The sequence below is a fragment of the Engystomops pustulosus genome, chromosome 9 (genome assembly GCF_040894005.1).
Source record: "Engystomops pustulosus chromosome 9, aEngPut4.maternal, whole genome shotgun sequence".
NCBI classification, from domain to species: Eukaryota; Metazoa; Chordata; class Amphibia; order Anura; family Leptodactylidae; genus Engystomops; species Engystomops pustulosus.
The window spans coordinates 15,441,356-15,465,066 of NC_092419.1; the positions used below are offsets into that span (position 1 = coordinate 15,441,356).

Genomic DNA, 23,711 nt, shown 5'->3' on the forward strand with positions numbered 1-23,711 from the left:
GGCTCCCCGATGTCAGCACGGCTCCTCTTCTGTCTACCATGCCTGTCCTATTTTTTCTGTAACAGCCTGCAGGGGTACGGCCATATTCTCTCCCGGCTGGCAAGGAGAAAATATGGCCACGCTGTACAGGCGCAGAAGACAGAGGAGGAGCCGCGCAGCGCATAGGGGCCGCCGGAGGATGAGTAGATAATTATTTTTTTTAAGTGCTGGGCTCAGCACATTTTTGGTGTTGAAAAACTTGTATATACTCCAAGGGTTACCACCAAAACCACCGCTATTATTATCCAATAGCTCTTATCTCTGTGTGAATGAGCTGTAGACGTAATAAGGCATGGATCAAAAACATTCATCATCGTGTGTACTAAGATTTCTTCAATCAATTACAATTTTTTTTTCTTGATTTTAATATTGATTTTATTCAAATCTTTTAGGCTCTGTTTTTAGAGTCTCCTTCTACAATTAATGAAGTGGTTGGGATTCATGAAGTGTACCAACAAAATATGGAGACCGAACAAACGGGTAATAACTCAACAGTTGAATTGGATCAGGAGGTAAGTTATAACAGGGCCTTTACATTCAATTCAGCAATTAGAATATCAACTAAAAAAATTGTATTTGTTCTAGATGCAAGATTTAATTGCTGAATTAGATCTTCAGTTGTCATCAAGATCATCAACCTTGCAGTGTTTCCCTGATAACCCCCGCATAAGTGAGAATCTTCGATATGTAGTTTTCCATGAAGAAGAAGAAGAAAACAGGATAGGATCTATTTCATGGTGTACTTGTACACACTGTGTTCCTATGCCCACTAACATTGAATCCATATGTTGCTTTGAGATTCAAAATGTCAAGCCGTATAATTGAACATGATTTGTTCAATATCTACTGCCGGAGACAAGACACTGGGTCAATTAATGTACGGCTTGCAGGACAATTTCTTCGTCCACCACCACGCAAAATTGTAAACAGGTATTGAAATTAAATATTCTGAAAAATCATAATCACAATAAATGTGATCCATTATCTTAAATGAAATTGTTAAAAAATGTCTACAAAATTTAGAGAAAATCTTACATAAGGTATTACTTGATACCAAAAATTGTGATTGTAAATTTTAAATATGGTTTTTATTTTTTACTACTTCTAAAATTAATTTTCTGTTTATTTAAACATTGTCAGATGTATTCGGAAAACAGCCTACCGTGCTTTCACTACATGGATTCATGGATTTCTCGGAGTCGGGAACAGGCGACCAATACCATCCTGTGTCGTGAATTCTGTTAGAAGTACATATCCTGATCCAGACAACGAATACGTTGGTTTCAAACCCTGCGACGATGATGCAGCTGAATTTTTTGCTCTTGAATAATTTTTTAAAAGTTATTTAGTTACTATAAATTATGTTAATTTATAAAATTTTCTTTTTTGTTTGCTATATTACATTGACAAAATTGAGTAAGGCTCCTTTTGCACTACAGATTGAAATTATCAGTTAATAATCCCATTGACATCAATGCAAAGTTTATTTATTCCAAGAAAGCGGTTTTCCCACGAGGGCAAGTTAGGCCCTATCTACAGGATATGGCCTAACTTGCTGCTCACTGTGGGTCTCAGTGCTGAGACCTACACAGATCATGACAATGAGGTGTCCAACTGATCCCTCGCCGGTCCTCTGACTAAAATGGGAGCATATGTAATGACTGTTCCGCTCCATTTATCTCTATGGAAGTGACGAAGATGGCTGAGTAACAAGTTCTCGTGATCTGCAGGGGACCCACACTGATCAACAAGTTAGGCCCTATCCCGAGGATAGAGCATAACGTGTCTTCGTTGGAAAACCCTTTAATTTATTTATAGCCAGGCATCAGTGACGGTTACTTAAATTTTACAATGATGTCAATGTGATTTTTAAATGATTTTTCAATAAAGCCACTTATGGCTATTGATCTTTTTTCCTGTGTCACACATCAACATGGAATATTGATCTGTTTATAAGATGTAAACAAAGTGTTATTGTTTATTATAAAAAAATGGAAAAAATGTTTATATTTTTTATTTATGGTTTTATGTTTCTGATTTACATTGTTTGAAGTAAACTTGGAATATTTAAAAAAAATTGTTTGTTTTATTAGACTATCAGTTTTACAGGGAACATTCTCCAAAATGGTGAAGAGATATATTATAACACTGAGGTTTAACTTCACTTTAGTTTGAAGTGTGATAAAAACAAGTAAAACAAATCATACAACCAAGCTTTGTGAAAATTTTAATGTTCTTGAACTTATTATAAACAAAAAAATTCTTGCAAAATAACATTTTTTTTTAAAATTTCAACAATGTCTACAACTTTTTTTATTTACCTCACTGTTAAACATGTTATGTAGTGTAAAACTCACGTGTTTAACACACTCATAAGGTATGAACTAGTAACCCAAATATTAGCTAAGGTTAGCCAAGAAAGGTTCTGATGAGCATCTGAATCTAATCAGTCTATGTCGTTGGATTTCCTCCTTGTTTGGTCGCTCTTTATTAGCTAAATTCGGCGGCAAAGTGGGAGCCCTGGAGGTCCAATCCGTGTTTAATTCCCCTCGAGCCAGTTGTAATACGTTTATTGATAAGTCCTCAAGGTAATCCACACTGACCTTTTCGTACACATCACGTATAAACCACCGAGATTTCCCCTTAGGTATTACAAGTGTTGTTCTTTTGGTGCCGATTTTTTGAGAAGTTTTTTTCTCAAATTGAACAACAGCTTGAGGCCTACCAACATTGTTGTTGTGTGTTAATGCTGCTAATTTTGTGCGTGCCTCCATCGAGTCTATTCCAAAATGTATTCTTTTTGATCTGTACTTTAATGCAAGACTGTGAAAGTTTTCAAGTCTTCCTGTGTGGCAGTTATGTACGAGATTTGGAAGTTCTTTGATCAATTGTTCATTTTTTACAATCCTTTCCAAATTTTTGTATGGTGGGAATCCTTGCTTCAACCAAAACAAATCATGGTCCTCAGGATTCAATGGTGCATGACCACACTTTGAATAAAGATTTCCTTCCCATTCATGTATATTCACAACATGGTTTAGGACAGACAACCATTTTTCCTGCAAAAGATTTGGATTTCTTTCACAATTCTGTACACACCACCAAAAATGTAAGATGATCTTATCAACCCAAGGCACGAGTTCTTTACAAAGTCTTAATTTGCTGGCAGAAGTAATTTTTTTTTTCAGCGACTTGGCATAGTGCCAGATATCGAACTGATGATTTATTGTTTCATAATCTTCTTTTAATTTCTTTCTAATTCCGACATGTCTATCAGATGCAAAGATACGTATCTTGAAGCCTTTTTCTATTAGTCGATTAATGCAAATCTCAAAGCCGAATTTCTCCATTGCTACTGAAGAATTGCACTGTGAACGTTGCACCACTTCGAAATCTAAAATTTTACCTGTGATTGTGTCAAGAATTGTGTACACACAATATTTGGCACTGTGTCCAGGGCTGTCACACTGCCCATCTCCTGCAACACACAGACCTTTTTTACTTATTTTGTCTTGATTTATCTTTTGATTTTCTTTCCATGCATAATCAATAACAGGAAATAAAAACTTAGTTTGGTATCTGTAGTAGGACGTCTGAGATATTCCAACCAATCCAAAAATCTCAAATAGTTCTGCAACCTTTTGAAAGTTCAGTCCACTAAATAGTATCGAGGCTGCGAGTAGAAGGTTCCCAGAGGCATAGTTTTTAATTTTTGGCTGGGATTCTAAAATGTGAAATTTGTGTCCTCCAAAACATTGACCGGTAACTCTGAAAAAGGATCCTTGAAATGTTTTTTTTATAGTTTTTACTCTGTTTTTGCAATTTGGATCAAATTGACAATGTACCTTCATTAGCACATTGTCCAAGCAACTTTCAAAAATAATAAGCTTGCGATCGTTTACTATTTCCCTTTCACTTGAGAATGTAACCGTGGGAGGTGGATTTTCAGGAAAAAGTGTGAGGTAGTCAAATAACTCTGAAGAATCCATACTCGGTTTTTCAGGAACAAAACTTGTTTCTTTATGATCCAATGTTATTGCAGAAAACGAAGACTCTGCTGTCGGGCATTCAGGTTGTTTTTCTGCATCACAATCAATTGGTGAAAGCGGTCCTATACCTTCCATTGAAAAAGCATGGCTTTCTAAGTCTTCTGTCTCAATATGGGCTTTTTTTTTCAATGGTGAGGTGAACTCTGTAATGGAATATAATATTTGTCTCGATTTGCTCGACATGGGGGTGGAGGCCATTGGATTTGCTGAGTACATGTCTGTGGAAGATATAGCACTGCCCATTGCAGTGGGCAATAATTCATCACGTACAAAAACCAATTCTGAATTTAGCAAATTGTAGTCAGTTTGTGTACCAACACTATGCATCTGTTTGTGTAAGACACATTCTTGAACCCCAGGTTCTTCTAATGAAGTGGATGGAACTGCATTTGCCTTTGTTCTAGTCAACTCTAAAGGTCTTTTTCTATTTCGTTTTCTGTCCTTCTTTAGACTTTCCGCAATCACCGATTCTCCTTCTGGAACTCGCGGAAACAGGGTTGGAAGGGCATCCTTTTTTAGGACTCGACCGGTTGATGTGACTAAATAACAGTCTTTTTCAAAGTGCAATGAGCACAGTGCATATTTATTTTGCTTACTTCCATGAGATATTTTGTCAGCCATACTCTCTACATTTTGAAAAATTTGGCCTGTTTGTAGAAGCCACAATTTAACTCTTTCACGATCACTTGGAAATTTATGTATCATGATATTTTCACTTGAAGCCTTTTTCCCAGACTTGTTAAGGCAGTGGTTCACAAGGCAAGACGGCATATTTTCTTAGAAAGACAGTATTGTATTCTAAAAAAGAGATTTGATAAACTAATTATATTATATATAGCTATGAAATTTAAAAAAAAAATTAATAAAAATTTAATACACTAATACTCTGAAGCAGATACAGAATGAATAAGTATATATATGATAATGTAAGGGAAACGGTCACCACATTTTGACAAATACAAGAGTATTACCAGTTACCATAGTGTACACTAATAGATTGCGCTATTCATCGGTAGCCCTCAATGCTGGGATCACCAGGAGTCATCTGACTCTCCAAGCATGGGAGAGAGAGGTGCGAGAGGCATTCATAATTAGCAGCCTGGAGCAAATGACATACTGGGGCAGATTTATCAAGCTGTCTGAAAGTCACAATTTTTCTAGTTAACCATGGCAACCAATCACAGCTCAGCTTTCATTTTACCAGTGCTCATGAATATTTTAAAGTGGAGCTGTGATTGGTCGGCATGGGAAACTCGAAATATTCTGACTTTCAGACAGCTTGATAGATCTGCCCCATTGTGCCTGTACTCTGGCCTGCTAATTATAATTTCCTTTTCTAGGTGATCCAGGCATTGAGGAGTAGCGGTGAACAGCGCAAGCATCAAAATTAAGGAGCCTTAGTTATTATCTATGTGTACTTTTACTACTGGTGACATCATAATGTGTGATCAGCTATAGGCACGCACAAACTAAGATAACAGGAAGCGGCAGGGACACAGCCAGAGCATCGCGAGAAAGCAGAGGACCTGCGGGCGGTGAGTGTTGGTTTTCAAAACGGTGAGTACAGAGTTTGTTTTTTTACTAGGGTGTGAATAGCCCTGGCCGACTGGCTGTTTATAACTGTATACTGTGGGCTTGTGCTGCTGGCTATGTATTAGGGGGGAGGGGCTGGCTCACTGGCGTAACTAGGAGAAGCAGGGCTCCATAACAGATTTTTGCATGGGGCCCCCCTTCAAAATATTCATACATACACACACATTTATACAATTAATAACATGTACACACTGAAATACACAACATAACATTCTACACTCACTTTTATATACTCGTCCACACATACATACGTATACACTCATAAGCACACATTCATGTACTCCTATATACATTTATACACTAATACATACAGTATATACAAACTCACTGTACATACATACAGTATATATGCATCAAAGTTGCATGCATACTGTTTATATACATACATATAGCATACATACATCATATTGTTTTACATACAGTATACACCCAATGTGTATACACAAACATGCAGTATAACAACACCATATACCCACATACTGAATCTATATACAGTATATTCACACAAAATGCATATACATACAGCTTATAATCATACATTCAGTATATGCAGCATATACACACACAGCATATATATATACACACACACACAGCATATATACATACAGCATATACACACACACACGCACAGCATATACACACACACAGCATAGACACAAGCACAGCATACACACACACACAGCATATACACAATCACAGCACACACACACAGCATATTCACACGCACAGCATATACACACGCACAGCATATACACACATTCATTAACTATACATACATATTTAGGGAATTACATTTCTTGCAGACCGGCTGATGTGCAGTGGGGTGGGTCAGTTATCCTGCGAGACTAGGAAGTGTGCCGGCCGGGCAGCCACGGCAGCAACATGGCGGCCGAGGAAGCAGTGTGGAGGAAGGGTGGCCACGGGAGCAGAGTTGAGGGCGGTGAGCCGCGGGAGCAGCATTGAGGGTCGGCGGGTACCAGGGTACCGGCCAGGCGGCCATGAGAGCATCATGCTGACCGGGCAGCCGCGGGAGCAGTGTGAAGGGCGGGTGGACAGCTGCGGGAGCAGTGTGCTGGCCGTGGGACCAGGGTACCGGCCAGGTGGCCGCGAGAGCATTGTGGCGGCCGTGCAGCCGCGGAAGCAGTGTGGAGGACCAGCAGGCAGCTCCTGGACCAGTGTGCCGGCCGGGCGACCGCGGGACCGGGGTAACGGCCGGGCAGTCGTGGGAGCAGCGTAGCGGTTGGACGCAGGAGAGGTGGGGCTGGATGGGTCAGAAACTCTGGGGCGGGTGTGATAAAGAGGGGGCGGGTCAAGGGATTGATCGTTTACCTTAATGCGCCGTATAGCAGGGCCCGGGCGGCGGGCGGATCGGGTACGGAAATGCAGCGCAGTCTGCAGACATTGTGATTGTGCCACTGCCCGGGCCCCTGAAGCTCACCGACCCCATAGAAACCGCTACGGCGGTAGTTACGCCACTGGGCTGGCATTAAACTGGGGGGTAGGGTCTGGCTATAAACTGGGGGGGCAGGGGCTGGCTATATGCATTGTGGGGGTATGGGCTGACTAGCAATATTATTGGGGGCATTGGCTGGATAGGTATATACTGGGTGGAGGCTGTAACCAATGCATTTCACACCCTAGACTTATAATCCAGTCAATAGTGCAATACCCGGGTCTGCATATACTAGAGTATTTACATTATCTGTAATGCATAAGAAAATGTTTAAAGGAAACCCACCACTTCCGATGGTAGTTATAATCAGGGTGATCTTGTGCAGGTGCTTATTTCCGTAATGTTTTTGAACTGATATAAAGCGTTTAAACGCTTTATTAATCTTTATATACAAGTACCTTCACCGCACCCTGGATGGTGCTCGGCGCACCATGCGCGCGACCACTTCCTGTTCATGTGCACAAAGCGGTCGTGCGCGCAGCGCACGTACTACGGTGCGGTGCTGCCACTTCCTATATAAAGATTAGTAAAGCGTTTAAACACTTTATATCTGTTTAAAAACATAACGCCAAAAAGCGCCGGCACAAGCTCACCCTGAGCTGGTGCACGCCATTTGCAACTTATAAACACCATTGGAAGTGGTGGGTTTCCTTTAATAGCTATCAGATTCTTCACTTTGAATAAATGACAATATATCAAATATTGACTTTGAATAAATGAAAGTTACTTACGCAATGTGAACAAATCAGATGTAAGTTGATGACCTTGTGATTATTGAAAAAAACAGAGGCCTATAAAATAAAATTGAATTTATATTGGATTATATTTATAATGAACTAATTAAACTATATATAAATTACTAAATTAAATAAAGTAAATTTACCGTTTTCTGTACAGCACGTTGTATTGAATTGCAGCGCTCGTGTCAATACTTCTAAAGACAATCTGTAAGTACAAAAGCAAAGATCAGTTTACATTTATTCTAAACTTTGGCTCCGGGTTGTCTTTTTGGGGTGATAAAGTAGAACAATAAGCTTTGTCTAAAAACCATTAAAGTCAAGAAGGAATCTTACTCACAGCAACAGGAGACTGGAGAAGACAATAAAATCTGCAAATAAACAAATACATTAGTTTAGAGGTGGGTTATTTGAGAGAGAGAAGATGGATGAGGGAGATAGAGATAAAAAGAATACTTGCTTTGTTAGTAATTGGGTGACATAGACAGACTTCAATCAATATAATAATATTTTTTTTGAAAATTGGGAGACAATTCTTTGCTACATAGGTCCACATTTACAGTGCAGTCTGTACTGTATGCATTTACCTGTGTATAGTGCAGAGTGCACCAGATTTAGGATTTATAGAGCACATTATTCTGGCATTTCCTGCATTGCTCAGACAAAGTGCAAATTTTTTTTCGTTGGTGAATCTTTAACATGGGGCATGCAAAAATATTCTGTATGACGTTGAATGTAAATCAGGTTAACGGTCCAAATGAGCAACCGAACACCCCCTTGAGTGCAGAAATCCATGTAGAAGAAAATTGCAAAATCTTTCAGAAAAATGGCTGCATTGAGACGAACATATGATTTCTCCAGCCCTATATTTCTGTGCCGTATGAGCCCGTATATATGTGACATTTTTCATCCGTATGCAGCACATATGCAACCTGTATTTTATACGTCCCCATAGACTTCTAGGGCATACGGAACTGAAATAGGGGACATGCTCTACTTTTTCATACGGTCATGTGAATGCATTCTTATGAAAAAAAAATTTCCAATTTAGATATTTGGAATTTTTAAAATTGGTTTTAAAAATTTCTCTCCATAAAGAAACATGGGGAACGGCGACGTACTAAGGGAAAAGATAGGACATGTCCTATCTTTTCCATGAGAAATGGAGCCACACTTGTGCTGCAGCGTATGCTCCCTTTGCCGTCTGTGGGAGACGTATATTCAATGTATATACGTCCCTAATACAGCAGTGTGAATGCAGCCTTAGATGCACACGTTACTGTTACCATATTCTTAAATTTTGCTACTTGCATGTAAGCAAACATTGTGATGAATAGGTTAAAATGAACACATTTTGAAACAATTTGGGTACAAAACAGAGGAAGAGAAATAGAGAATATTAATCATATAAACAGATATTTAGATAGTTTAGTTTTGGAAAAATAAAATTTGTTATACCAGAAGCATAAAATCGTATGGGAGGTTTCCTACTTACATCTTTCAACCTGGAAGTTCAGCTGCAGACTGATGAAGACAAGTAAATTATCTCTGAGTTCTGCCACTGATAAGAAAACACATCCTTTTAGAGGTTGTTGTTTGGATATTCAAATTAGATTAGACAAAAGGTAAAAGTTGATTATCTCAATCCTATTCTTTGTGCGGCACTATGGTTCAAAAAAAGATAGATAGCATTTGGAATAACAAAAATGTAATGTCGATTGGTATGTAAGGATATATATATATATATATATATATATATATATATATATATATATATATATATATACACACACACATACACAAATCTAACATTGCTTTTAGGTATATATATATATACACACACACACAAAAACATTGGTGCCACGGGTCTTTATATATATGTATTTATATCATATGTATATATATATATATATATATATATAAATATATATATATGAGACAGGTGACTCCAATTTTTTTTTCCTGTGTGTAAATATATATATATATATATATATATATATATATATATATATATATATATATGATACCTAAAAGAAATGTTAGATTTGTGTATGTGTGTGTGTATATATATATATATATATATATATATATATATATATATATATATGCATGTATATACATGTATGTGTTTTTGAAATATATATGTGTGTGTATATATATATGCATATACATATAAATGTATATACAGGCGGTCCCCTACTTAAGGACACCCGACTTACAGACAACCCATAGTTACAGACGGACCCCTCTGCCCACTGTGACCTCTGGTGAAGCTCTCTGGATGCTTTACTATAGTCCCAGACTGCAATGATCAGCTGTAAGATGCCTGTAATGAAGCTTTATTGATAATTCTTGGTCCAATTACACCAAAAATTTTGAAACTCCAATTGTCACTGGGGCAAAAGAAAAAAATTGTCTAGAACTTCCATTATAAAATATACAGTTTCGACTTACATACAAATTCAACTTAAGAACAAACCTCCAGACCCTATCTTGTATGTAACCCGGGGACTGCCTGTATACGTGTGTGGATATATAAATATATATGTATATAAATGCATTTCATTGGTTTCAGGGGTTAATGATACATACGTATCATTAGTGTGAGCGGTTCTTATGATATATATATATATAAATTGGTGTCAGCATTCGTTTGAAAAAATAAATATATATATGTGTGTGTATATATTTAGTTATATAAAGAAATATATTAATGTATACACACACACACATCTATATTTACTTATATAAATAAATATATAAACATATATGTGTGTGTGTATATAATATATATTTTATATACACACACATATACGGTATGTGTATTTATTTATATAAGTAAATATAGATGTGTGTGTGTATATATTTATCTACCTTTATATATATATATATACACACACACATCTATATTTACTTATATAAATAAATACACATATATATTTATTTATATATACATGCACATATATTTATTTAAATAAATATATACATATATATTTGTGTGTGTGTGTGTGTGTAATATATATATATATATATATATATATATATATATACACACACACAAATATATATATGTATATATTTATTTATTTAAATAAATATATGTGCATGTATATATAAATAAATATATATGTGTATTTATTTATTTATAAATACACATATATATTTATATATATATATATATATTTTTTTTTAATAGATATGCATTTTAATAAACATTGGTGTCAGGGGGCTTGAAGTGCATTAAAACTTTTATTCATCATTGGTGGCAGTGGAGGGAACCCCCCTCTCGTTGGTGGGAGCGGCGAGCATAGTTTTTTTTTTTTGGGCACTCACCCCCACGGTCTTCTCCCCGAAGCCTCGCGATACTACGAGGCTTCGGGACTTCGCGCATGCGCATAGAAAAGCCGGCCGAGACGCGAGTCGGCGAGCTGCTGCGCACGCGCTAGTGTGCCCGAGAGCACGGTGACGTCACCGGCTCTCGGGCACGACAAAATTTGACACTGGCGCGGCGCCGACGCGATCGACGGTCGCGAGCTTTATGGAGCAGCAGGATCCGTGGTGCGCGCTGTGTGACGCACACAGAAGCGCCGAAGGAAGATTTTAGTAAAGCAAAGAAATAAAATATGTTCGAATACAGCGGTTTCTGGGTTAAATGAAAACATGTTCCAGCATCAGTTCATCATGAGCAAGCTAAAGGTATTTGTGGGTCAGAAGGGTGATTTTGAAGTGGTAGGTTTCCTTTAAGGATGTTTGAGAAGTTAATTTTTTGTTCACCAGTAAATGTAAATTCTTTTTCATGGAAAAATAAGAATCCCCTGAAAATTAGACCTAGTGCATCTATAGGGGCAAAAATAAATATAAGACACTGTCTTATTTTCGGGGAAACAGGGTATATGATATGCTGCCCCCCCACACAATGAATTATATATTATATGATATGCTGCCCACCACAATAAATGATTTCATGTTCTTCCCGCAGACCACCCCTCACCCCTAATGAATGCTTTTATACAATAAGCCCCCACCATGTTTTCACTGCTGTTTGATTTAAAAAAAAAAAAACTTATACTCACCTCTGGCTCCGCAGCTTCTATCTTCTTGCCGCGTCCGGGAAGGAAAGGGTCCGCGGCCGCGTAGCCTAGTTCCTGGAGCGATGTGCGCCGGGGTTGTTCTTCCGGCCACATCGCTCCAGTAATAGTGCTCGAGCGATAGTAAATAAGATAGTAAACAAGTTATGCTGCACAATGTATAGCAATAATGGGGCAGATTTACTTACCCGGTCCATTCGCGATCCCGCGGCGCGTTCTCTGCACTGGATTCGGGTCCGGCCGGGATTCACTAAAGTAGTTCCTCCGACGTCCACCAGGTGTCGCTGCTGCGCTGAAGTTCATCGGAATGCGCTGAAGTTCACCGTCCTATCGTGGGTGAAGGTAAGCGCGTGTCCAGCGACACTTTTTTAAAAAAATGTGGCGGTTTCTCCAAATCCGTCGGGTTTTTGTTCGGCCCCCGTCGTGTGCACGCGGGGCAATACAGGGTAAATCGGGGCAAATCGAAAATGTTCGGGTAACACGTCAGGAAAACGCGAATCGGGCCCTTAGTAAATGACCCCCTATGTGTGAAGATTCTTCACACCCTCTCTCCCAGCGTCCAGGTCCCATCGGCATCTGGGCTCCAGCTTTCCTCCACACTTCCTTCTCTTCTGATGACACTCGGGCCACCAGGGACTGGAACACCTTTGGATCAAACTTTCCAACTCAGAACTCACTGCTGAGACTACCAAATTGTGTGTGCTTTTACTTTTACTATCCCCACCTCTTGTGGAAGTAAGCGAGCATCCATGAGCTCTATAATCAGCGTGCGAAAGGGGGTCCCTGCAGAGGTGAGGAAATCTCTAGCCTTCCATATGGGTTCATAGTCATGTTTAGACCCCAGACCTATACCTTGAGTATAGATGTTTGCCCTTATACCTTCCGCCAGCTGTAGCGCTTCCATGAGTGCTGTCACTTCACCTCCTGCGCTGACCTGTGTGGAGGGAGTGGTTCTGCTGACCACTGTATATCCAGTACCTGGAGCCATCTACGAGAAAAACTCAACATCTGGGTCAATCACCCTTCTCCCCCCCCCCCGAATCCTGGAAGGCTGGGGACAGAACGGTAGGATTCAGGGCTCTTCACCTTGTCGGTGTGACGCTCTGGGAGTGCACACTGGAGTCTGAGCTGTCTGGCCTTTGCTCAGATGCTTGGGCTGTACTTGGGTGAGGACACTGTGCAAGGTATGTGGGGTTTGCACTGTAACTGAGTGATCTAGGGCACTGATGGCGAACCTTTATGAGACCGAGTGCCCAAACTACAGACAAATTCCATGATTTACTGTGAAGTGCCAACATGGAATTTTAATTATAAACTTATTGCTACCTGTTCTTCAACATATTTCAACTGCATTGGCCTTTCCTCTCTGTAGAGGAAGAATGGTTGGTCCAGCAGGAGGACCTGCAAAGATATTGCAGCTCTTTCAACAGTTCTCACTTTTCCTGCAGTTCCAGACAGCCAATCAAGTGTCGCTGTAAAATAGCGCTGAGAACAGTATTTCTTAAGTTGCCTGGGACTGCAAGAAGATTTGGTGGATTTGATCCTATTTGGTGAACTCTGTCCTGGGCTGATGGCCTGAGTGCCCACAGAAATGGCTCTGAGTGCCACCTCTGGCACCGTGCCATAGGTTCGCCACCACTGATCTAGGGTCTAGGATCAACTCACTGGCCTTGCTGAGCAGATTGCTGGCTGCAGCTACTGACACATGAGGGGCTTAAAGGGGTTATCCGGGTTTAAAAATCTTTTTATCGCCGGGCTGGGGAGGGATAGTTAAACATAATAAACATGGACTTACCTCCTCCGGCGCCACCGATGTCCCGCGCCGCGGTCATTTCGATCCGTGCCCCTGTAAACAAACAGGGGCATGGAAGCCGCGCACAGGGAGCTTCCGGTCCGCGTTGTGGACGGCTCCTCCCATCCGTCCCTATCTCTCAGCGTTGTAAGTCCTGGGAGATGGTGCGCATGGGAGCATCCGGCCGGCCGGAAGCTCCCTGTGCGCCGGTGTAATGAAACCGGCGCACGGAGAAGACGGGCCGCGGCGTGGGACATCGGCAGCACCGGAGGAGGTAAGTACATGTTTATTATGTTTAAATAGCCCTCCCCAGCCCGGCCATAAAAATTTTTTTAAACCCGGATAACCCCTTTAATATTGGGCCACTGGGGAGGCCACCACGTTCCTGGACCAAGACACTTGTGGCTTGGCCTAGATACTCAGTGCAAAATAAAATAAAAGGTTTGGTCTAGTGTGCCTAGGACCATGGCAGACAGGATTTGCCAGCTTAAGGCTATGGAATGCATCAATTGCCTCCTGACTAAGGGCAAATGGGGAAGAGGCAATGCAGTCATCAAGGGGCAACATCAGACTGGAGGCAGCAGACCGCATCCCAGGCCTGCAGGATCTGGCCAGTCCTAGAATACATAGTACACACTCCTTCTTCCTCCATCTACTGTCACTATACCACCGAGTTCAGATAGGAGACGATTAGAGATGAGCGAGCACTAAAATGCTCGGGTACTCGTTATTCGAGACAAACTTTTCCCGATGCTCGAGTGCTCGTTTCGAGTAACAAGCCCCATTGAAGTCAATGGGAGACTCGAGCATTTTTCAAGGGGACCAAGGCTCTGCACAGGGAAGCTTGGCCAAACACCTGGGAACCTCAGAAAAGGATGGAAACACCACGGAAATGGACAGGAAACAGCAGGGGCAGCATGCATGGATGCCTCTGAGGCTGCTTAAATGCACCATTATGCCAAAATTATGGGCAACAGCATGGCCATGACAGAGTGACCGAATGAGGCTAGATAGCATCTAAAACATCCAATAATTGACCCTGACACTATAGGGGACGGCATGCAGAGGCAGCGGCAGCAGCGGCAGGCTAGAGAGTGGCATGGCGACATACCCTAAATGGACTCAGGCTTCAAACCAATGGGTGGCAGAGAGGAACCAAAGGAGGTGAGCAAGAAGCGCTCAAATAATATCGGTACATGATAAAAGTTTGCCAGTATATTTTGTGGATTACACAGCAGGGTGGCGACAAAGTTAACATGGAAGCCATGAAAACAATCCAAAATTCTGCCTGACACAGCTCGTTTGATAAGGGTCCATGTATGGAGGCAGTGAACTAGTAGTAGATTAAAGGTGCTGCAGTTAAAACTATGTTAGTTGGTTCTTGGCATGGAGCTGGCGCTCCGCTGCCAGGCGAGCTTTCGCCAATCCAAGCCCCTGTCTCTAGGCTACTCCCCAAACAGCACTTCTAAGAACCTTTCGGATAAGATCAAGTGTAGTAGCGTTCTTATAAGTTTAGGATATGGCGGGTGAGGGGAATGTAAACAGATGCGCAAGAAGCGCTGAAATAATATTGGTAAATTATAAAAGTTTGCCAGTATATTTTGTGGATTACACAGCAGGGTGGCGACAAAGTTAACAAGTTTGTTGTGGAAGCCATGAAAACAACCCAAAATTCTGCCTGACACAGCACGTTTGATAAGGCGGCCATGTATGGAGGCAGTGAACTAGTAGTAGATTAAAGGTGCTGCAGTTAAAACTATGTTAGTTGGATCTTGGGATGGAGCTGGCGCTCCGCTGCCAGGCGAGCTTTCGCCAATCCAAGCCCCTGTCTCTAGGCTACTCCCCAAACAGCACTTCTAAGAACCTTTCGGATAAGATCAAGTGTAGTAGCGTTCTTATAAGTTTGGGATATGGCGGGTGAGGGGAATGTAAACATCTGCGCAAGAAGCGCTGAAATAATGTCCGTAAATGAAAAAAGTTTTCCAGTATATTTTGTGGCTTACACAGCAGGGTGGCGACAAAGTTAACAAGTTTGATGTGGAATGCCCTGTAATAGCTCTTGGGCGGTGTGCCTTTTATCACCTAGGCTCAGCAGTTTGAGCACCGCCTGCTGTCGCTTAGCGACGGCACTGCTGCTGTGCCTAGAGCTACCGACTGATGGCGCCATGCCCACGGATGGTTATTCGGAGGAGGAGGAGGTGGAGGAGGGGTGGGAGGAGGAGGAGGTATAGTAGGCCTTTGAGACCTGGACCGAGGTAGGCCCCGCAATCCTCTGCGTCGGCAGTATATGACCAGCCCCAGGGTCAGACTGGGTCCCAGCCTGCACCAAGTTAAGTGTAGTAGCGTTCTTATAAGTTTGGGATATGGCGGGTGAGGGGAATGTAAACAGATGCGCAAGAAGCGCTGAAATAATATCCGTAAATGGTAAAAGTTTGCCAGTATATTTTGTGGATAACACAGCAGGGTGGCGACAAAGTTAACAACTTTGATGTGGAATCCATGAAAACAACCCAAATTTCGGCCTGACACACCTCGTTTGATAAAGGGACGATGTATGGAGGCAGCTATATGGACGACTTTTGGAGGTAGCAATGGAGACAACGTGTGGAGGCTGCTATGGAGACAATTCAATTTGGATAGTGCCTGTATGTGGCAGTCCAAAAAAGTTTTCAAACCAGAGGAGCAGGTAGGTGGCCCTCCAGAAAAGTGAAATAGATTGAGTGCCTGTATGTGGCAGTCCAAAAAAGTTTTCAAACCAGAGGAGCAGGTAGGTTGCCCTCCAGAAAAATGGAATAGATTGAGTGCCTGTATGTGGCAGTCCAAAAAACTTTTCAAACCAGAGGAGCAGGTAGGTGGCCCTCCAGAAAAATGGAATAGATTGAGTGCCTGTATGTGGCAGTCCAAAAAACTTTTCAAACCAGAGGAGCAGGTAGGTGGCCCTCCAGAAAAATGGAATAGATTGAGTGCCTGTATGTGGCAGTCCAAAAAAGTTTTCAAACCAGAGGAGCAGGTAGGTGGCCCTCCAGAAAAATGGAATAGATTGAGTGCCTGTATGTGGCAGTCCAAAAAAGTTTTCAAACCAGAGGAGCAGGTAGGTGGCCCTCCAGAAAAATGGAATAGATTGAGTGCCTGTATGTGGCAGTCCAAAAAAGTTTTCAAACCAGAGGAGCAGTTAGGTGGCCCTCCAGAAAAATGGAATAGATTGAGTGCCTGTATGTGGCAGTCCAAAAAAGTTTTCAAACCAGAGGAGCAGGTAGGTGGCCCTCCAGAAAAATGAAATAGATTGAGTGCCTGTATGTGGCAGTCCAAAAAAGTTTTCAAACCAGAGGAGCAGGTAGGTGGCCCTCCAGAAAAATTGAATAGATTGAGTGCCTGTATGTGGCAGTCCCAAAAATTGTTTAAAACAGAGGAGCGGGTCGGTGGCCCTCCAGAAAAATTAAATGCATAAAGTACTATAGCTAGAGCCAGTGGGCCCTGTCAAAAAATAGCCAGTTTCCTCTGCTTTACTGTACAAAGAGGAGGAGAAGGAGGAAAATGAGGAGGAGGAGGATTGGATAAATTATTCAGGTTGAGCTTCCTTCACCTGGTGGAGATTGGAAATTATGAGAAATCCAGGCTTTATTCATCTTAATAAGCGTCAGCCTGTCAGCGCTGTCAGTCGACAGGCGTGTACGCTTATCGGTGATGATGCCACCAGCTGCACTGAAAACCCGCTCGGACAAGACGCTAGCGGCAGGGCAGGCAAGAACCTCCAAGGCGTAGAGCGCCAGTTCGTGCCACATGTCCAGCTTTGAAACCCAGTAGTTGTAGGGAGCTGTGTGATCATTTAGGACAATGGTATGGTCAGCTACGTACTCCCTCACCATCTTTCTGTAAAGATCAGCCCTACTCTGCCGAGACTGGGGACAGGTGACAGTGTCTTGCTGGGGTGACATAAAGCTGGCAAAAGCCTTGTAAAGCGTACCCTTGCCAGTGCTGGACAAGCTGCCTGCTCGCCTACTCTCCCTCGCTACTTGTCCCGCAGAACTACGCACTCTGCCGCTAGCGCTGTCAGAAGGGAAATACTGTTTCACCAGGGCCTGCTGGTATTCTTGCATTCTCACACTCCTTTCCTCTCCAGGGATGAGAGTGGAAAGATTTTGCTTGTACCGTGGGTCCAGGAGAGTGAACACCCAGTAATCGGTGCTGGAATAAATTCTTTGAACGCGAGGGTCACGGGATAGGCAGCCTAGCATGAAATCTGCCATATGCGCCAGAGTACCAACGCGTAAGAATTCACTCCCCTCACTGGCCTGACTGTCCATTTCCTCCTCCTCCAACTCCTCCAACTCCTCTTCTTCTGCCCATACACGCTGAACAGTGAAGGACTCAACAATGGTCCCCTCTTGTGTCTCGCCAACATTCTCCTCCTCTTCCTCCTCATCCTCCTCCACCTCCACCTCCTCCGATATGCGCTGAGAAACAGACCTAAGGGTGCTTTGGCTATCAACAAGGGAATCTTCTTCCCCCGTCTCTTGTGACGAGCGCAAAGCTTCCGACTTCATGCTGATCAGAGAGTTTTTCAACAGGCCAAGCAGCGGGATGGTGAGGCTTATGATGGCGGCATCGCCACTGACCATCTGTGTTGACTCCTCAAAGTTACTCAGCACCTGACAGATATCAGACATCCACGTCCACTCCTCATTGTAGACTTGAGGAAGCTGACTGACCTGACTACCAGTTCTGGTGGAAGTTGACATCTGGCAGTCTACAATCGCTCGGCGCTGCTGGTAAACTCTGGATAACATGGTCAGTGTTGAATTCCACCTCGTGGGCACGTCGCACAACAGTCGGTGAGCGGGCAGTTGGAGGCGGCGCTGCGCTGCCCTGAGAGTGGCAGCATCTGTGCTGGACTTCCTGAAATGCGCACAGATGCGGCGCACCTTCGTGAGCAAATCAGACAGATTGGGGTATGTCTTGAGGAAACGCTGAACTATCAGATTTAACACATGGGCCAGGCATGGCACATGTGTCAGTCTGCCGAGTTGCAGAGCCGCCACCAGGTTACGGCCGTTGTCACACACAACCATGCCTGGCTTCAGGTTCAGCGGTGCCAGCCACAGATCAGTCTGCGCCGTGATGCCCTGTAATAGTTCTTGGGCGGTGTGCCTTTTATCGCCTAGGCTCAGCAGTTTGAGCACCGCCTGCTGTCGCTTAGCGACGGCACTGCTGCTGTGCCTAGAGCTACCGACTGATGGTGCCATGCCCACGGATGGTAGTTCGGAGGAGGAGGTGGAGGAGGGGTGGGAGGAGGAGGAGGCATAGTAGGCCTGAAAGACCTGGACCGAGGTAGGCCCCGCAAACCTCGGCGTCGGCAGTATATGACCAGCCGCAGGGTCAGACTCGGTCCCAGCCTCCACCAAGTTAACCCAATGTGCCGTCAGCGATATATAGTGGCCCTGCCCGGCAGCACTCGTCCACGTGTCCGTGGTCAGGTGGACCTTGTCAGAAACGGCGTTGGTCAGGGCACGGATGATGTTGTCTGACACGTGCTGGTGCAGGGCTGGAACGGCACATCGGGAAAAGTAGTGGCGGCTGGGGACCGAATACCGAGGGACGGCCGCCGCCATGAGGTTGCGAAAGGCCTCGGTCTCTACTAGCCTATAGGGCAGCATCTCCAGGCTTAGCAATCTGGAGATGTGCACATTAAGGGCTTGGGCGTGCGGGTGGGTTGCACTATATTTGCGTTTCCGCTCCAGCGTCTGGGGTATGGAGAGCTGAACGCTGGTGGATGCTGTGGAGGATCGTGGAGGTGACGATGGGGTTTTTGTGGCAGGGTCCTGGGCAGGGGGCTGACTATCAGCTGACACAGGGGAAGGAGCAGTGGTGTGCACGGCCGGAGGTGAACGCGCTTGTTGCCACTGAGTGGGGTGTTTAGCATTCATATGCCTGCGCATACTGGTGGTAGTTAAGCTATTAGTGGTGGAACCCCTGCTGATCCTGGTTTGGCAAATGTTGCACACCACAGTCCGTCGGTCATCCGGTGTTTCCTTAAAGAACCTCCAGACTTCTGAAAATCTAGCCCTCGCCGCAGGAGCCCTCGCCACGGGAGCTTCACTAGTTGACACATTTGGCGCTGATGCACCAGCTCTGGCCCTGCCTCTCCGTCTGGCCCCACCACTGCCTCTTACAACCTGTTCTGGTCAAGGACTCTCCTCTGTCTCAGAAGCACTGTGTTCACCCGGCCTATCAACCCAGCTTGGGTCTGTCACCTCATCATCCTCCGATCCCTCAGTCTGCTCCCCCCTCGGACTTCCTGCCCTGACAACAACTTCCCCACTGTCTGACAACCGTGTCTCCTCATTGTCGGACACCTCTTTACACACTTCTTCCACTACGTCAACAAGGTCATCATCACCCACAGACTGCGACTGGTGGAAAACCTGGGCATCGGAAAATTGCTCAGCAGCAACCGGACAAGTGGTTTGTGACTGTGGGAAGGGTCCAGAAAACAGTTCCTCAGAGTATGCCGGTTCAAATGCCAAATTTTCCTGGGAGGGGGCAGACTGGTGGGGAGGAGGCTGAGGTGCAGGAGCTGGAGGAGTGCCGATTTCGGTGACATGGGTGGACTGCGTGGAAGACTGACTGGTGGACAAATTGCTCGAAGCATTGTCGGCAATCCACGACATCACCTGTTCGCACTGTTCTGGCCTCAACAGTGCTCTACCACGAGTCCCAGTAACTTCAGACATGAACCTAGGGAGTGTAGCTCTGCGGCGTTCCCCTGCTCCCTCATCAGCAGGTGGTGTCTCACCCCGCCCAGGACCACGGCCTCTGACCCCTGCAGTAGTTGGACGCCCACGTCCCCGCCCTCGTCCTCTACCCCTAGCCCTCGGGTTAAACATTTTGAAAATGAGAGTTATAACTTTTTTTTTGTGTTTTTTGTTTTTTTTTGTGTTTTTTAGTTTTTAAAACCAAACGATGCTATCCTATTGCTATGGCTATTTCCTAGCCAAGTATGAAAGCACACTGCTATGCCAGATGAGATGACGCTGAGTTATGAAAAAAATAAACGTAAAATAAAAAAGGAAATGGCAGACTGTGCCTAATTGAAATCCAACCCCTAATAAATTTTCCCACTTCGGTCTTTGCGATGGATATGTGCGTCACTAAGCGCAAAACACAGCGGTCGCAAGTCTCACTACAAATTGCTCACAATTTGCTAGTAGATGCACTGCAGCAAGTACAGCCACCAGCAGATCAACCAGAAATCAAATATATATAACGCTACTGTAGGCGTAAGTAAGCCGTTTGGATTCTCCTACGGCTATTTTCTAGCCAAGTATGAAAGCACACTGCTATGCCAGATGAGATGACGCTGAGTTATGAAAAAAATAAACGTAAAATAAAAAAGGAAATGGCAGACTGTGCCTAATTGAAATCAAACCCCTAATAAATTTTCCCACTTCGGTCTTTGCGATGGATATGTGCGTCACTAAGCGCAAAACACAGCGGTCGCAAGTCTCACTACAAATTGCTCACAATTTGATAGTAGATGCCCTGCAGCAAGTACAGCCACCAGCAGATCAACCAGAAATCAAATATATATAACGCTACTGTAGGCGTAAGTAAGCCGTTTGGATTCTCCTATGGCTATTTTCTAGCCAAGTATGAAAGCACACTACTATGCCAGATGAGATGACGCTGAGTTATTAAAAAAATAAACGGAAAATAAAAAGAAACTGGCAGACTGTGCCTAATTGAAATCAAACCCCTAATAAATTTTCCCACTTTGGTGTTTGAGGTGGATATGTGTGTCACTAAGAGCTAAACACAACGGTAGCAAGTCCCCCTGCAAATTCCTCACAATATGGTACTAGCTGCAAATAAGAAAAAAAAAAGTATAACGTTATTGTAGCCCTAAGAAGGGCTGTTGGGTTCTTGTAGAATCACTCCTGCCTAACAGTAAGCTAATAGAACACCCTAACGCTTTCCCTGACCAGCAGCAGCTCTCTCCCTAGCGGCATCCAGACACAGAATGATCCGAGCAGCGCGGGCAGCGGCTAGTCTATCCCAGGGTCACCTGATCTGGCCAGCCAACCACTGCTATCGACGTGTAAGGGTACCACGTCATGCTGGGTGGAGTGCAGAGTCTCCTGGCTTGTGATTGGCTCTGTTTCTGGCCGTGAAACAGCAAAGAAGAAATAAGTACAGCTCACCCATCCATACCGACAAACGTCTGCTGCATCAGGTGTGAACGGTGCCCGGGATCCAGAAAAACGGAAAGTCCTGTGTCGGCTCAGGTCAAATGGAAATCACAGGTGAAGAGATCCAGCACTCATTCATGGAGAATTAAAAAGTCCATTTTCTATTGAGCATTATTAAAAAGATTTAGAGAAATATACAAAAATAGAAAAAAGTGGATGTAAGCTTACATGTCAATAAAAATACACAGATGGACCTACGCGTTTCGGACGCTGTATATTTCGTCCTTAGTCATGGTCTGGCGTGTACTGTGTATGAAGGATTTTTATAGTAAATGTTTGGGCGTGGGTAAGCTAGTGATGCGCTTGCGTGTAGTTTGTAAGTGGATTGGTGGTTGAACATGTGGTGGAAATGGGCACAAAATTAATGAAAGGCATATAGACACTATTGACATAACTGTATCCTAATATAGATACATTGGGGGTCATTTACTAAGGGCCCGATTCGCGTTTTCCCGACGTGTTACCCGAATATTTCCGATTTGCGCCGATTGTACCTGAATTGCCCCGGGATTTTGGCGCACGCGATCGGATTGTGGCGCATCGGCGCCGGCATGCGTGCGACGGAAATCGGGGGGCGTGGCCGAACGAAAACCCAACGGATTCGTAAAAACCGCCGCATTTAAAAAAAAATTTGTGTCGCGAAAATTTCACTCACCTTCACCAAGAATAGGCCGGTGTATTTGGAGGCATTCCAGCAGACTTCAGCGCAGCAGCGCCACCTGGTGGACGGCGGAGGAGCTACCATCATAAATCCCGGCCGGACCCGAATCCAGTGCAGAGAACGCGCCGCTGGATCGCGAATGGGCCGGGTAAGTAAATCTGCCCCATTGTGTCCGACCTATTATTTAGTCCTGCGGGTGCTCGTGTATCCAATTTTAATATCCAAAATATCTCCCTGTTGCGGAGCTTGCGGATCTTGTCTCCTCCTCTTTTAGGGGTGGAGACCCTTTCTATTGCTGTCACTTGCAAGGTGGTAATGTTACCTTGATGGGAATTTAAAAAATGTTTAGATAGGCAAGACATGCCTCTATTGAAACTGGGATCTTTTTTCGTGGCATCTCGTACATGCTCTGATATACAGATTTTCAGTGGTCGTATAGTAGATCCCACATATTGGATTTTGCATGCAGTACAGGTAGCCAAATATATAACATAACGGGTATTGCAATTATTCATTGTTAGAATATTATATGTGTGGTCTGAGTCAACAGAGGAAAATGTTTTAGTAGGTGAAATATATGAACACGCATTACATCTGGTTCCTCCGCAAGGGTAGGAGCCTTTTACATTTAACCATGTTTCTGAATGCGTGTCTTTCTGGCTCAGATACACAGAAGGTGAGAGAATATCACCTATGGAGGTGGCTTTCCGAGCAACAAACCGACAACCATTTTTTAAGATGTCATACAGTTTGTGATCTCCTGTCAAGATCGGCAGGTAAGTTCTCATGATATTTACTATTTTGTAGTATTCATTACTGTATGGAGTGGAGAACACTACCTGTTGTGATTCATTATTAGAATATTTTTTTGTTTCTACTAATAGAGATGATCTTTCTTTGTTTGTAGCTTTTTTCTCTGCAATATTAATGGTATGTCTATTGTAACCTCTATGTAGGAGGCGTTGTCTCATAACTTTACATTCTGATTCAAAAGTATGGTCATCACCACAGCTCCTGCGGGCTCTAATAAATTCTCCCACCGGTAGATTTTGA

The 23,711-nt window shown here is 43.4% G+C and overlaps 2 long non-coding RNA genes across 2 annotated transcripts in view; one reads left to right on the plus strand and one right to left on the minus strand.

Moving 5' to 3' along the window:
* The window catches only part of LOC140078083 (uncharacterized), a 932,690-nt gene that overhangs the window by 705,521 nt on the left and 203,458 nt on the right, over positions 1-23,711 (plus strand). The window lies entirely within an intron of this gene.
* Positions 4,721-9,453, minus strand: LOC140076395 (uncharacterized). The gene is made up of 5 exons (XR_011849591.1): positions 9,367-9,453; positions 8,212-8,242; positions 8,018-8,079; positions 7,866-7,925; positions 4,721-4,886 (listed from the first exon to the last, which is right to left on the minus strand). It is a non-coding gene; the product is annotated as an uncharacterized lncRNA (long non-coding RNA).